This window comes from Scomber scombrus, chromosome 20 (genome assembly GCF_963691925.1).
Source record: "Scomber scombrus chromosome 20, fScoSco1.1, whole genome shotgun sequence".
NCBI lineage: Eukaryota > Metazoa > Chordata > Actinopteri > Scombriformes > Scombridae > Scomber > Scomber scombrus.
In genome coordinates, this window is record NC_084989.1 from 20,785,293 (window position 1) to 20,798,767 (window position 13,475).

Below are 13,475 nucleotides of genomic sequence, written 5' to 3' on the forward strand. Positions count from 1 at the left end.
TGGAGCCATCTGAGGTTATAGAATATAGGCTTCAGCTCTCTTCCCTTCTCCATATGTTACGGATAAGTGGTTTAACCTCATAGTAACTGAACCAGCTGACGGCTCTCCTTAAAAAGCAGCAGATTCAGGGTTTGAAGCTGCTGTTTGAAAGGTGTGGGATGAGAGGAGGAAGAGTTGTCGTGACAGGGAGGACATGACTCAGGCCAGCGTCTGGAGCCTCCAGGGGCCACGAAGTAAAGGAGTGTAGCTTAAGGTCAGTGGAACAAGTCTGACTATTTTAAGGTTTTATTCAGTTATAGCACTTTCTTTTTTTTAAACTTATGTTTTGGATCTCCGCCCCTGGTGACATGTTGCACGTGTCATGTGATGTGAGTGTTAGATTTGAATCATTTTAAGGGGCTTGACGTTTTAAAAACAACTAAGAAACCAAGCTATTAAAGAGAAATCCTGTTAACCGGCCTTTTAAAGGGGTCCTGACCTCATGTTGAGAACCACTAAGCTGTAATACTCTAGATTAAAAAAAAATCTTATCAAGTGACCTGATGTGAATCTATTTTAAGATGCTATAAATGAAAAAGGTTAAACTACTATAAGGGGGGGGGGGGGGGGGGGAATCTGATTCAACCATCACATTAAGAGAGATTAAACCTATAGAGGCTCCATGTTGCCAGGAGATAGGAGATCAAGTATTACCTTTTTATATTTAATTGGTTCGCATGAATCAATTAACTGTGCTTGGAAATGAGCCGTATAGCACCTTTAAAGCCCCTTTCTTGGGAAATAATTCAAGGCTGCATAATCTTTTTACTTCTTCTTCATTATCATGTAGAGTATATCAGAGCTAGACATTATAGATTAATAAATATCTGAGGCATTTTTGACCAAAAGCCAAAAAATCAGTGCAGCCAATAATGATCTGGAACTTAAGAAGATTAAATATTATTTAGTAAATGAAATTAATAATGATTCAAATGATTAATTTTGATATTTTATTATTCAACAAACCACTACTACTACTACTACTACTGTATTTTGAGCTTGTTTTTATTTATTTATTTATTTTGCATTATTATTCCTGTGTGTTTATGTGTGTATATATATGTGTGTAAATGTATGTGTATGTATATGTGTGTATTTGTGTATGTATAAGTATGTGTGTGTGTATAGGTGTGTGTATGTATGTAAATGCATGTGTATGTATGTGTATGTAAATGCATGTGTAAGTATGTGTATGTATATATGTGTGTAAGTATGTGTATGTATATATGTGTGTATGTATAAGTATGTGTGGGTATGTATGTGTGTGTATAGGTATACATTTATATATACCTTCTTTTAAAAAAATATCTTTTTACTATTATTATGTTGTAATGTTATACTTTGTAGGCATTGTGCACTCTTATGCCTAAAATAAGACAAAATACATTAGAGACAAATAGAAGAAAAGCTAAAGAGGAAAAAGTATGAAATATTTTAACCCTTTACATACTGTTCATATCCTGACTCATAATCAGTCTCTATACATGGATTCACATTCATAAATTCACCATCAGTTATTAATAAAATGTTTGAATAATCCTTAATGAAGAGTATAAAGACATTCACAATCATTATATTATGGTTCAAGAGAACATTTTATAGAATATGAAGAATACAACATGTTTGAATTTCCATGTTTTGTATATTCAGGGTCACATTATCAAAATCCAACTAAAAGAAATGTGTATATGATGTTTTTTTACATCTCTCAAATGACCCTGAACAGTAGGCTATGAAATGTTTTAAATCAACAGGTGCGCCATGGAGGTGTGCTGGCAGGTGGCCAACAGTTGATATCCAATTGACGCTTCATGTCGTCATTACTCCCCCCTCCTCTCCTCTCCTCTCCTCTCCTCCTCCTCCTGTGTAAGGTAACTTTAAGCTTTTCCTGTCGGGACAGCGGATTTCAGCACAGAGAGAGCACGACTCTCCGATCAGGGGAGGAAACTCTGCAGCAGTCCTCATTAAAATTCCCTGTCCGTACACTCACTCGCCAACGAAAACCTCCTTTTAGTGGGTGGCACCGGCGTAATTGCGCACCACGCATTAAACGAGCAGTTCACGGATCCCCAAGCTTTTTTCCCCTCTGTGCTGCTGCTGCTGGTGGTTGTGGTGACCGAGGATCACGCTGCCTTGAACGGCGTGGAGTTGCTTCATGCCCCGCTATTCACTGCATCAAGGTTGATACAGGAGGAGAGGAGAGAGAGAGGGGGAAAGGTGGTCCAAGCATTTAAGGGTGGCACCCCTGCATGCACATCTCCATCCAGCGACCAGGAGGGTGGTTGTAGTTACGGTTGGGTTTGAGAGGGGGGGGGGGACACCCTCAGCGACACTTCCCCTGCTCCTGGAGGTGGGGAGGAGGGGGGGGGGCTTCTTTGCGGCTCATGATTGTGACATTTCTCGGTGTGGGGTGGACTGGCAACATGTGCACCTCTGTGGTGTGAAGTGTGACACAGCTGCTTTTTTTTTTTTTTAAAGAGGTTGCATTTCCCTTTCGGATACGCCAAGTACCCGACGTTACAGCGCACCTTGTGTATAATAGGTAAGTACATGAGTTTATATCTCTACTTCAGCTGATAGGTCATTCTCTCTTCTGAGCCTCTGCTGTATATGTGTGTATGTGTGTGTGTGTGTTTTTATGTCACATTCAATATATGGATCATGAGATTTGCTGAAACCCTGGCTGAAGGTTTCCAGCAGCAGTTAAATGTGACAGACATCAAATCAGTGTCACTGCTGCATCACCTAAATCATAGTCTACCCTCATCAGATCAGAGCTTCCTTCTTTTTTAATGTATTCAATGTTATGAAAAATGCCATCATCACAAGTTAAGCTGCTGCTGATCAACTGCAGCTCTCTAGAAGATTCCTGGGTCATTTTTTAGTTCATTTTGTTTGATTTTGGTGCACATAAAGGGGGTTTAATGTTATATCAGGCTTTAAACACCCTGGTCAATTAGGAAAATGTGCTCTGAAGTGTTTCAGTAGACTTTTTTTTTTTTTGGGGGGGGGGGACTCTATTCATGGAGAGATTAATGGTAGAGATTCCTCGGTGGCTGGCTGCGGTCCCAGTTTATTTACAGCTGTGGTAAGCTGCTTTGCTTTTCAAAAAATTAAAAAGTTTAGTAGAGAGAGAGAGAGAGAAAGAGAGAGAGAGGGGGGAGGGGGAAAGCTATCAATCTTGAAAAGTTGGAAGACCCCTTTGAGTGCCCTTCAAGTAGTTTATTTCTCCAGGCAAACATGGCAGCGACAAAGCAGATAATGGGAGAAACTCTGTTAAAAAAAATGTAAGACCACCATCAGGTGATACACCCCCTTCTCATTTGAGTAGAGGTCCAGCTTTGTTTTTTCTGGGGGGGGGGGGGGACATAGTGGGATGGTATAGAGCACAGTTAAAAGTGTGTACTGATTGAACCTGCCCTCCACTCGCTCCATTGTGTCAGGAATGTTTGGTTGCCGGCTCTCCACAGAAACCCCCCAACTCCTTTTGTTCTGGGGGGGACAATCCTCCAATGTGTGTGTGTGTGTGTGTGTGTGTGTGTGTGTGTGTGTGTGTGTGTGTGTGTGTGTGTGTGTGTGTGTGTGTGTATGTATATAAGCAGTGGTTTAGTGGTAGTGGTGGTGGTGGTGGTGATGGGGGAGAGAGAGAGGGGTCAGCGGGGGTGTTGACATCTGTAACTGACAGCTTTCTCGGGGCAAGTTGACATGCTGTGATACTGTGAATGGGTATTAGAGAACATATGAGCAAAGCACTTAACACTAATGAGGATATTTATGCTTTTTGCACGACGCTCGAGGATCAGCCGTATACATATCCAGAGAGAGGTATCATGCAACTTTTACCATGAGTCATTGGATGTAATTTGGTGCATAAAGATGATTCGTGACATATACCTTCATCAGATTGAACAAAATTATGATACTAAGAAAATGTATTTTGTTTTTCCGGCAACTTTGGATTAGACTGGCATAGTTTGGGGTCAACTTTGTGTCATTTCAGTGTCTAGAGCTGAAACAATGAGTTGATTTATAGATTATCAGGAAGCAGTTTGACAAATACTTACATAATTGATTATTTGTTAAAAGTTTTGATTAGGCACGGACAGCCAAGAATTGATTTGTGTCGATCTCTGTGTCTCATGAAGTGAATTGGAGACTCTGGAAACACCTGATGAGAATTTTAAGGATATTTTCTGGCGTTTTTTAGATGATATAGTCTATTAATCGAACAATTAAACACAATCGTGGCTTCAAATATACATTATTTTTCTTTTAATCTACCTTATTCCTCTATTTTTTGTCTTTTAAACAGAAAAACTGTCAAAAAAGTCTAAAAGTCCAAAGTCTTTATCTTTAAAATCTTTGTTTTGTCCGACCAACAGCCCAAAAACCCACAGATATTTAGTTTATAATGATAAAAAAAACAGAGAAAAGCAGGAAATCCTCACAAAGAAGCTGCAATTAGACTTAAATAATTAATTAATTAGTTAAATAGTTGCAGATTCTTATAGTGGACTAATAGATAAACTGACAAATTGTTTGCAGATTCACAGAAAGAAAAAATCTTCCCCAAAAATGTCAAAAAAAACCTCAAGAAGTCAAGATGAATAACAAATTCATCCTATCATTTACCCTTTATGTTGGATTATTCTCTACATAGATCATAGCTGCCGACTTTATTGGATGTTAGTCAGTGTAATAAAGGTCGAAGTGTGCATCCATCATTTCGGCACCTTCCATCTACTGTCAACATTCGGGAACAATCTCCACAGCTGCTTTCTTATCATCACAGTTAGGAAAAGTCTACATTAACAAAATAAAACCACCCGGAAAATCTCAGCTTTCCCATCCAGAGACAATCCTCCCTTAAAACAAACTTATCAGTGGGAGGTTTCAGGAAAAAAGGGAAAAGCTGGTTTCTGAAAAAGTACAAATCTGATGGGAAAGTTGTCGGGGAATGTCGCTACGAAAGTGCACCCGGGCTTTTAATACTAAGTATGTGTGTGTCCCTCATGACTGGTAGAGAGTGGTACACTATTAGGTGGAATGCAGCCCCCCTCCTACCCCCTCATGGGTCCCTCATGCTACTCAATGTGTGCTCAGGATGGACTTTGCACCTTCCTCCAGCCTGACAAAGCAGCGAACGACCAAAACAGGATTTCACCCGAAGCAAAAGGAGGAAAATCAGGCTGCGCCGTTGCTCTTCCTGTTGCTTTTTTTCCCCAAAAAATGCTGCGCGGTATTAACGAAAGGCCCTCAGCTGCTTTCGGGAATGAATTTCATTTAAGCTGATAGAGAGGGAGGGGAGGGAGGGAGGGGAGGAGAGGGGGGGCTTGTAACACAGGAGCCACTGGGGGAAGGTGCCCTGCTGAAAAGCTAAAAAAAAAAGAAGCCTCTCTATTCAACCAAGAAGGAAAAATAAATGTTTTCCCCACTCAGCTCCTTATGATCCTATCAGCTAAAGAGCGTTCCCACATTCCCATAACACCAAGAAGGAGCCTGGACTGGACTAGTCGTGCAGAACCACTCGGCTTCAAACAAGAAGACGAAACTCTCTCTCTCTCTCTCTTTTTTTCAAGGTGTTGACATTTTTGAAAAGCCATTCTACTACATACAGAGGTATCAGAGTCGGCTCTGTTTGTCCATTGGGGGGTATCAGAGTGAATAATATACCATGTGGTGCCTCAGGTAAACAAAAGATTGGAGTTCTTGGCAGTAGCAGCAACCCCACCTGCCCCTCACCAAACAGAGGCCACAGGAAAAGCAGACAGAAGATGGAAGAGAGAGGAAGAGAGGAAGAGAGGAGGAAGGCGGGAGGGAGGTGGTAATGAATAACTGACCATTATGATGATTACAAGGGGCGATGGGCACGGGGAGATAAGAGTGCGGTGACCGTCCGAGCATGAGGACAACGTGTTTACAAGGGGAATTCCTCACATTCCTCAGCTGCAGTCATGCCACTCCGATCTGCACCTCCACCCACTGATGGTCACCCTCTGTGCCAAGAGGGACCCAAGGGGCTAAAAGGGCCCAATAAGTTCCTTTTTTCTTTTTTTCTTCAGCTGAAACACCGCTGTGACTGTGTTACATAAAGAGATTTTTTTTTTTTTTGAGTGCTGCTTTAGAGATTTTAGAGTATTTGAGTTAATACAGCGAGGTGAAGAACATGTGCTGTCGTTCCCCATGGGTGTTAAAATCCATCACACAAAGGCAGGTTTCTAGCTTTGAATAGCATAAAAAGGGGATTTCAAGTAAAAGCAGAACAATTGTGGCACTTTGGGCAGAGAATGTTTTACTTTGATGTTGTTGGTATCCAGTAGAAATGCCACAGGTGAACTCAGGTAACATGAGCTCAAATTAAAGGGGGAATAAATTACATTTTGCTATATAAAGATAATGTTGAGTAATGGTTTCCTGAGCAGTGAATGAAGTCACACTCCTTTTGTGTGTTGTCGTGTCCGATCTTCTTTCCTCTTTGAATTTGTAGCATGACTGTGCATGTTATGGTGCATTCAGTTGTATTCAAAAATCGTAATTTCCAAGTTCCCGGTCAGAAATTTAAACTGGAGTGCCTCCTAAAGTCGGATTTCTGACTCAGAAGGTCGGATGAACCTCACAGGCCCCGACTTCATCCAAATCCAAGATGTTAGTCCAGCGCATCAACAGTGTGAAAGTTCTAGTAACATCCTGTTTATTAGCAGTCTTATTTGTGTGTCATTAAATCAGTCGTACACGCAGCACCGTCCAACTTCTATCTGTGGACGTGTTGCTATGGCGATTGTATGCGCAAAAATACAACGACTGGTATTGGCTATCAGTGGCTAACATGGCTAGAAATGGTTTTCTGGACTTCTTGAACTGGAATGTTTTAAACTCGGATGTGACGTCATTTCCTGTCTCCGACTTCCAACTTCCCGAGGTTAATGAAAACGCAGCATTAGTGCGCGTGTGAGTCCCTTCGTGGCCTCCATGTTAGTTCCCGTGTCACAAACTGTCTCAAATTACAGCTAAACAGAACGCTAAAATATGTTTCTAAAAGGATTTAAGGCGAGAAAAAGGCAACACACTAACACAGTTTTGATCTATATTTGATCAGCACTGCATAGTTTGACAGTTTGATCTGAGTTTTATGACTTTATCGACTTTATTGAGTATAAACGAGACACATTTTGGTCTGAGATTTTGGTGCAAAATGCGACATCTAGTGGCTGAATGTTGTGTATTGCAGCTTTAAGGTATACAATTAGATGTCATTGATGTTATGAGGTGAGGAAGTGCAATGTGGAAAATATGATAAAACATTTTTTCATAGTCATGCATGTTAAACGATCCCAACCTCAGCGAAACTGCTTACTTAGCTACAGTATGCTAGCAGCGTCAATGAAGGTTTAGTGATATCAGCTGGTTGATCCACCAGACTAAAATATCTTTACAGCAACAAAGTTTTGTACCTGCATTCATGACTCCCAGAGGATGAATCTTATTAACTTTGGGGAACAATTTAGGCTGATATTTATGGTTTTGAGTTAAGCATCTTCGTAACTATTGAATGAATTGTAGTAACATTTGTGACTTTTCATCTCCTAGTTTTTCCCAATTTGAATCTAATAGTTCGGTTGTTGACAGCTAGTGTTGCCTGTGATTTAACACCAACTCTACACCGACATACAGACTTGTAAAATAAAGATCTATTCAGAAAGAAAACTGTGTGAATATTAAGATTTAAATCAAACAAAGGGTTGCTTTGTGGTCAAATATTTAACCTGCTTATGTCAAACTACACTATGTTCCCACCAGTAATTCCCAATGCGTTTTTCAAAGTGTTTTAAAGCGTTACATAGCAAGTTTAGTCTGTAAAACTCTGTAAAGTAAGAAAAGCTATAGAGAATATATGCAACAGTGTCTTGAAGTAATAAATCAATCAAGATATAAGGTTTATTTTAAAAGGTTTTTTGTTATAAAGCTCTGAAGTACAAAGGCTTTAAAACATTACTGGTACACATTTGTACCAGGGAGTCATACAGCTGGGCTTAACTCTAGTCTTTATCCCCACAGACTAAATAGTAAACATATTTTTCCTCTTTTAAAAAAAATAAGGGATACTTTTCAGCTTGTTATGTGTTTTTTTTGTTAAAATCTGAGAGCCCCCTTTATTCCATTTAACACATGACAGATGTTTATGTTTATTATGCACTTATTTTTGAACTTTAGGAATCAGATTTGTCATATATTTAGTGACATGAGAGGTGTTTAATATCCATGTGTTAAAAGTGAAACACAGGGATAGATGTGTCCCCTCCGACCCCCCCTGTGGGCGACCTCAGGAAACAGTTCATATGTTAGGAACAATCAGCACTTTTTTTTTTCATTGTAATGCAGCGCAGATGACTGAGTCTAATAGGATTATGTGAAGGCCTGGTGGTTGGAGTAGAAGAAGAGGAAGAAGTCCCGGGGGTTACACGTTAACCCCCCCCCTTGCCCCTGCCTTCCTGGCCTAGAGGGTCATGTGATGGACGAGGACAATACTAGCAGGTGTCAGCCCCCGATGATTACGGGGTCTGAGGCTGGGCTCACCTATGAGGATTACTCAGCCCCTCTAATGGATGGCGGGTTGTGACCCCGGCTAACAAGGAAGCAAATTGCCACCCTCTCACTCAGCAAAGTGCTATTCTGTCAAGTAAAAAAGAGAGAAAAAAGAGAGTGAGAGAGAGTCTCTAGTCTTTGGTTTCCTTGGCAACTTCTTCAATCTGGATATTTTGCTGAACTTCTTGCAACACCAAAAGCATGCATTTGTATTTTCTTAAACATTTGTCAGTTTTTGAATGCAGTGAAATGTATTTATAGTCTATGTCCTTCACTTTTTATCTATTCTGGAAGCCTTTGAGCGTGTAATCAGTTAACATCAAACCTCATCTAACTGGCCAGACTCAGCTGATAGAGGCTGCAGATTAAAGTGGTGCCATATGCTGGAGGACTGAGGAGTCCACCCCACCCAGCCCCATGGTAGAGCTTATTATTGGACTCTTATGTCACTGTCAGGAGCTAATTGTCACGGAGGATTGAGGTGATGGGAATGACTCCTCCCCCCCTCTCCTCCTCCTCCTCCTCCCCATGTTATCTTAAATGCTTGGTCATCTTTACTTTGCCCGTCCTGCTCTGTAAATCACAGCTTGATTCTCCAAATACAGGAACATGCACTCTCTGCCTAGAGCCATTATTTGGATTTCATGACTTGATTAGTTGTTTGGCTTATAAAATGCCCAAAAATGGTGAAAAATGTCAAGATGATGTCTTAAAAAAAGTATGACAGTAAGTATCCACATTTACTAAATACTCGATGATTAATTGATTTATCAAAATAGTTGATGGTTAATTTAAAAGATGGCAACTAATCGGTCAAATGAGTAATTGTAGCAGCTCTTAACGATCCATCTTTGTCCAAGTTTAGGCAGCCTGACTGTCGGGAAATGACCTCTGGAGCTGTTGAGTTTATAAAACCCATTGTTTTCTCTCTGTGCCCTGCCCATGCCGCATATGTCTCATTTCATGGCTGCTGGAGAGTCTGATTGATGGTCTAAAGAGCAGCAGGACTGATGCTCCTTCATGTACAGTGTTTTGGCAAGGGAGGGAGCAAAGTCTTCAGCGAGGTCACATGAGGCAAAAGGAAATATATCGTGGATAGAAGAAGAAAGAGGAGGAGGAAGAGGAGTGTGCTCTGTGCCAAAAAGCTCAGGAAAAGGTGGTTTTGTTAGCTACATGACAGCTAGTGTGTGAGCCAGAGTGGTGATACATTATGTTTCTGATGTCTTTCCTGCCAAAGGTGTCACGGGAGCTGACATTTCAATGTAATCATTGCATTAACCACCTCTGGGAGAGCTCTTCAAATATGAAACTATCAGCGCTTGTCACCCCCAATTACAGAGCAGTTTATATGGTTTTTTCTTCCCATTTTCACCCTGTAGTTCAAGAGATTCCTGGCCCCAAGGGTGGGGAGGGGGGCTGGAAAGCTGTCTAGTAATCTGAGTGAGTATTAATACTGAATAAGATGTCAGCCCCTTGAATTAATTTTCATACACAGAACAGAGGAGGGAAAAAAAGGCTGCAAAATGACACTGTGGGATTTCGCCTGGTATTTGTGTGTGTGTGTGTGTGTGTGTGTGTGTGTGTGTGTGTGTGTGTGTGTGTGTGTGTGTGTGTGTGTGTGTGTGTGTGTGTGTGTGTGTGTGTGTGTGTGTGTGTGTGTGTGTGTGTGGTGCTGGTGCTGGTAGGGGTGGAAGTGATGGTGGTTTGTGGCTGCTACATCACCATGGAGACAGTGGCATAATCGAAGGCGTAGGGAGGACGCTTATGCTGGATTGAGTGGAGAGAGGAGCAACATGGAAAACAACAAAAGCTGAGTGGTCAGCAACTGAGCGGACGTCACGGGACTCCATTGATATGTGGAGTTACACCTTTTTATATAAGATCCATGCTCATGTCCAGATTATCTCATATATATATACACTGCGAATGGTGTCGCAGCTAAATGAAACTGCTGCTGAAGCTGCTGGAATGACTCGTCCCCCCCTCCTCCTCCCTGAGGAGAGGAGAGTGTCCTTTGGGGGATAAGAGATGACTTGACGTTTTGGGTTGGGCAGAAGCCGCAAATAAATTGGACACCATGGTGGCTGCGCAGGCTGTTTTTGCTGTAAAATCCCTGCGGCTCACTGTGGTGTACGATATGTAAAACATGCTGTAGAAACCACAATGATTTTTGTTTTTTTAACTTCCTCTCAACACTGTAATGAGAGTTGATGCATCTGCTGTTGGAGTTGCTTCAAATATTTCTTGATACCTTTCAAACACACACAAGACCACACACATTTTATCTACTTAAAAGCACAATATGTCATTTCTGCTGCTAAGGGTCTCTAAATCAAAATAATAATTGTTAAAAACTCTGAATAAACTAGTTTCACGTAAAAAATCAGTGTTTCTTTGAGGCTTTTTCGTAGATAGAGGACATTCGGAGGGGGCTGCTAGCCGAGCCGCCGCTAACTTTTGGCCCGCTTGTTTCTCTGATAACTTCAGATCAGGTCATCCAATGACTAAAATCCTTCATCTGTTGAAAAGATATACTTAAAAACAACCAATATCTGAAAGGTTAAATGTAAAAAATTCATGGCAGATGATCCCAACACCAGCTCAAGCGCACAAAATGATCATCATCCTGTGTGTGTATACTCTTTGGTAGAAGGTGCATGACGCCAATGACCATTTGAAAGTTGTTGGAAACTCTCAATATAATCTATAAAATAGTAACTTTTAGACATTTTAATGCAGAATAGTTACATATCTTAGTTTTAAAGCATTAATCCTCTCGTCATATCTATTCTGGTGCTAAAGGCTAATGTCCTCAAGTTTCTCAAAGTTTTCCTTTTAGTCAAAAAATGATGAAAAGTGTTTTTCTTCTTGTGCCTTCAGTTGTATTTTTAGCTTCACTGTGCAGCATGATGTATGTGCAGAGTTTGACACTAGAAGACTGTTTTCACATTTATCTGTTGAAGGGGGGAAAGTATCTCTGACCTCACCAATAATCTGAGTTTTAGAGCGAATACCCATGAGAACGATATCTGACATCGCAACTATAGTTTAGACAAATGGAGGGTCAGGATACAACATGCTTAACATGGAAACTTGAAGCCTTCCAGCATGCATATTCTGAAAGTGGAAGTAGGAGACATCCTGATTCATCTTGAAACTAAATATATCTGCATAGGAGATGTCATTTTAAGGATTTTAAATGAGATAATTGAAGTTTTTTTGTGGAAAAACTGTTTTAAAACATGTCTGGAGGGGATCTTGCCTGGAGGAATGACATGTATCAATACTTGGAGTTTCAAATATGCCTCAAGCATCTCCTCTGTCAGAAATGCAACGGAAAGAAGAGCAAAAAATGAGGGCAGCAAAAAAAGAAAAAGAAGAAGAAGATGAAGCGGGCTGAGAGAATTCATTGTGTTGTTTTATTAAAGCAGACAAGAGGTCAATAAACTCATCCGCTACGGTTATAATGAACTTATGATCAAATGTTGTCATTGCTTCCTGTACATGCACGCTCTGACTTCTTCTGCCAGGAAATAGTACAATATAGAGAAAATGAGAATACAGATACATTTAATATCCAGGATAAATTCTGACAATAATGACAAGAAATAGTATAAAAAGTGGCTTTGATAGACTTTAAACTTAGAAATGCATGCTTGACGTTCATTTCCAGGCATCCATAGGCTTCCATTTATCTCTGTATGGTATGAAAAACTTGCTCATGTGGTCTAATCCACCACAGTATGCATTGTTTTATTTGTCAGTGTTACATTATTATTATAGTTGTGTGATAATACAGTTTAATCTCAGACTGCAGTGTTTGGCACCAATTTTGGTAACTGTCCTAAACAGGAGACCCACTTCATGCAGCGATTAATCCTGTGATTGGAAGTGAGAAATTAGGTTGGATTTTCTCACTTAAGCTCTTTATTTATTTATAAATTCACTTTCTGTATTCTTCACACCACAACACCACACCACTCTGTCTCTTTTCATGTGTACAAAAGAGTGCAGCATCTTTTGAGAGTCTGAAAGTGCGTGCTGTCATCTTCGATTGTACGATTGAGGATGGAAATTCTTGGGAGTAGATCAGAAAGAAAAAATAGATGGAGCCAGGAGGAGGTTGTCTTTGAGAGCAGTCATTTAGAGTAGCTTTAAACAAGATGTCATTTGAAGCAGGTATTGAGTTTTGTGGTACAGAAGTCATCATCTGCAGCTAATCTTAAAATAATGTCAGAGCAATGTTCGGCCGGCCTCTCTCTCGCTGTCCTCTGGGAACTGTTTCCATTCTGCGCTCTCTCACTAATAATAGATCTTGCTCTTGCTCATCTCGTCATGTTGTCCGATGCCCAATATCACACATAGGAGAGAAGCTGCAAAGTGATGGAGGAAGAGACACCTGCAACCCCCCCCCCAGCCAGCTCTGTCTCCCCCCCCGAGGGGCAGAGCGTTTGACATTTAACTACGATAGCCGTAAACAGGCCGCTGGAATGCTATTGACATTCATTTTGTCTGGCACAGTTTTTCTCTGGGTGGGTTTTGGTCTCTCTGCAACTCTGCTCAGTGACAGTTTTAAAACCGAGGACCACAGATACGCAGTGACAATGAAGCTAGAGGAAGCTTTCTATAAGTCACGAGTTAAATGTGGAAATAGGCGTTGGCAGCAAAAGGTTAGCGGAAGAATCAACTTGTTGATTTATGGACGACTATCTTGACAATCATTTTTTAGGTATTGGAAAAATTGTTTGTTCCAGCTCTTTAAAAGTGAAGATTTGCTTCTTCTCTGTTTTCTATTATTAAATATGTTTGGGTTCTTTGACTGTCAAGTGGACAAAACAAGCAATTTAATGCAA

General features: G+C 40.7%; 1 protein-coding gene across 1 annotated transcript in view; it reads left to right on the forward strand.

The window, feature by feature from the left end:
* Positions 1-2,453: 2,453 nt before the first annotated feature.
* tmem108 (transmembrane protein 108) overlaps positions 2,454-13,475 on the forward strand; it is a gene marked incomplete in the record, with an annotated part of 58,456 nt that continues 47,434 nt past the window's right edge. Inside the window, 1 exon segment of the mRNA XM_062441408.1 lies at positions 2,454-2,581.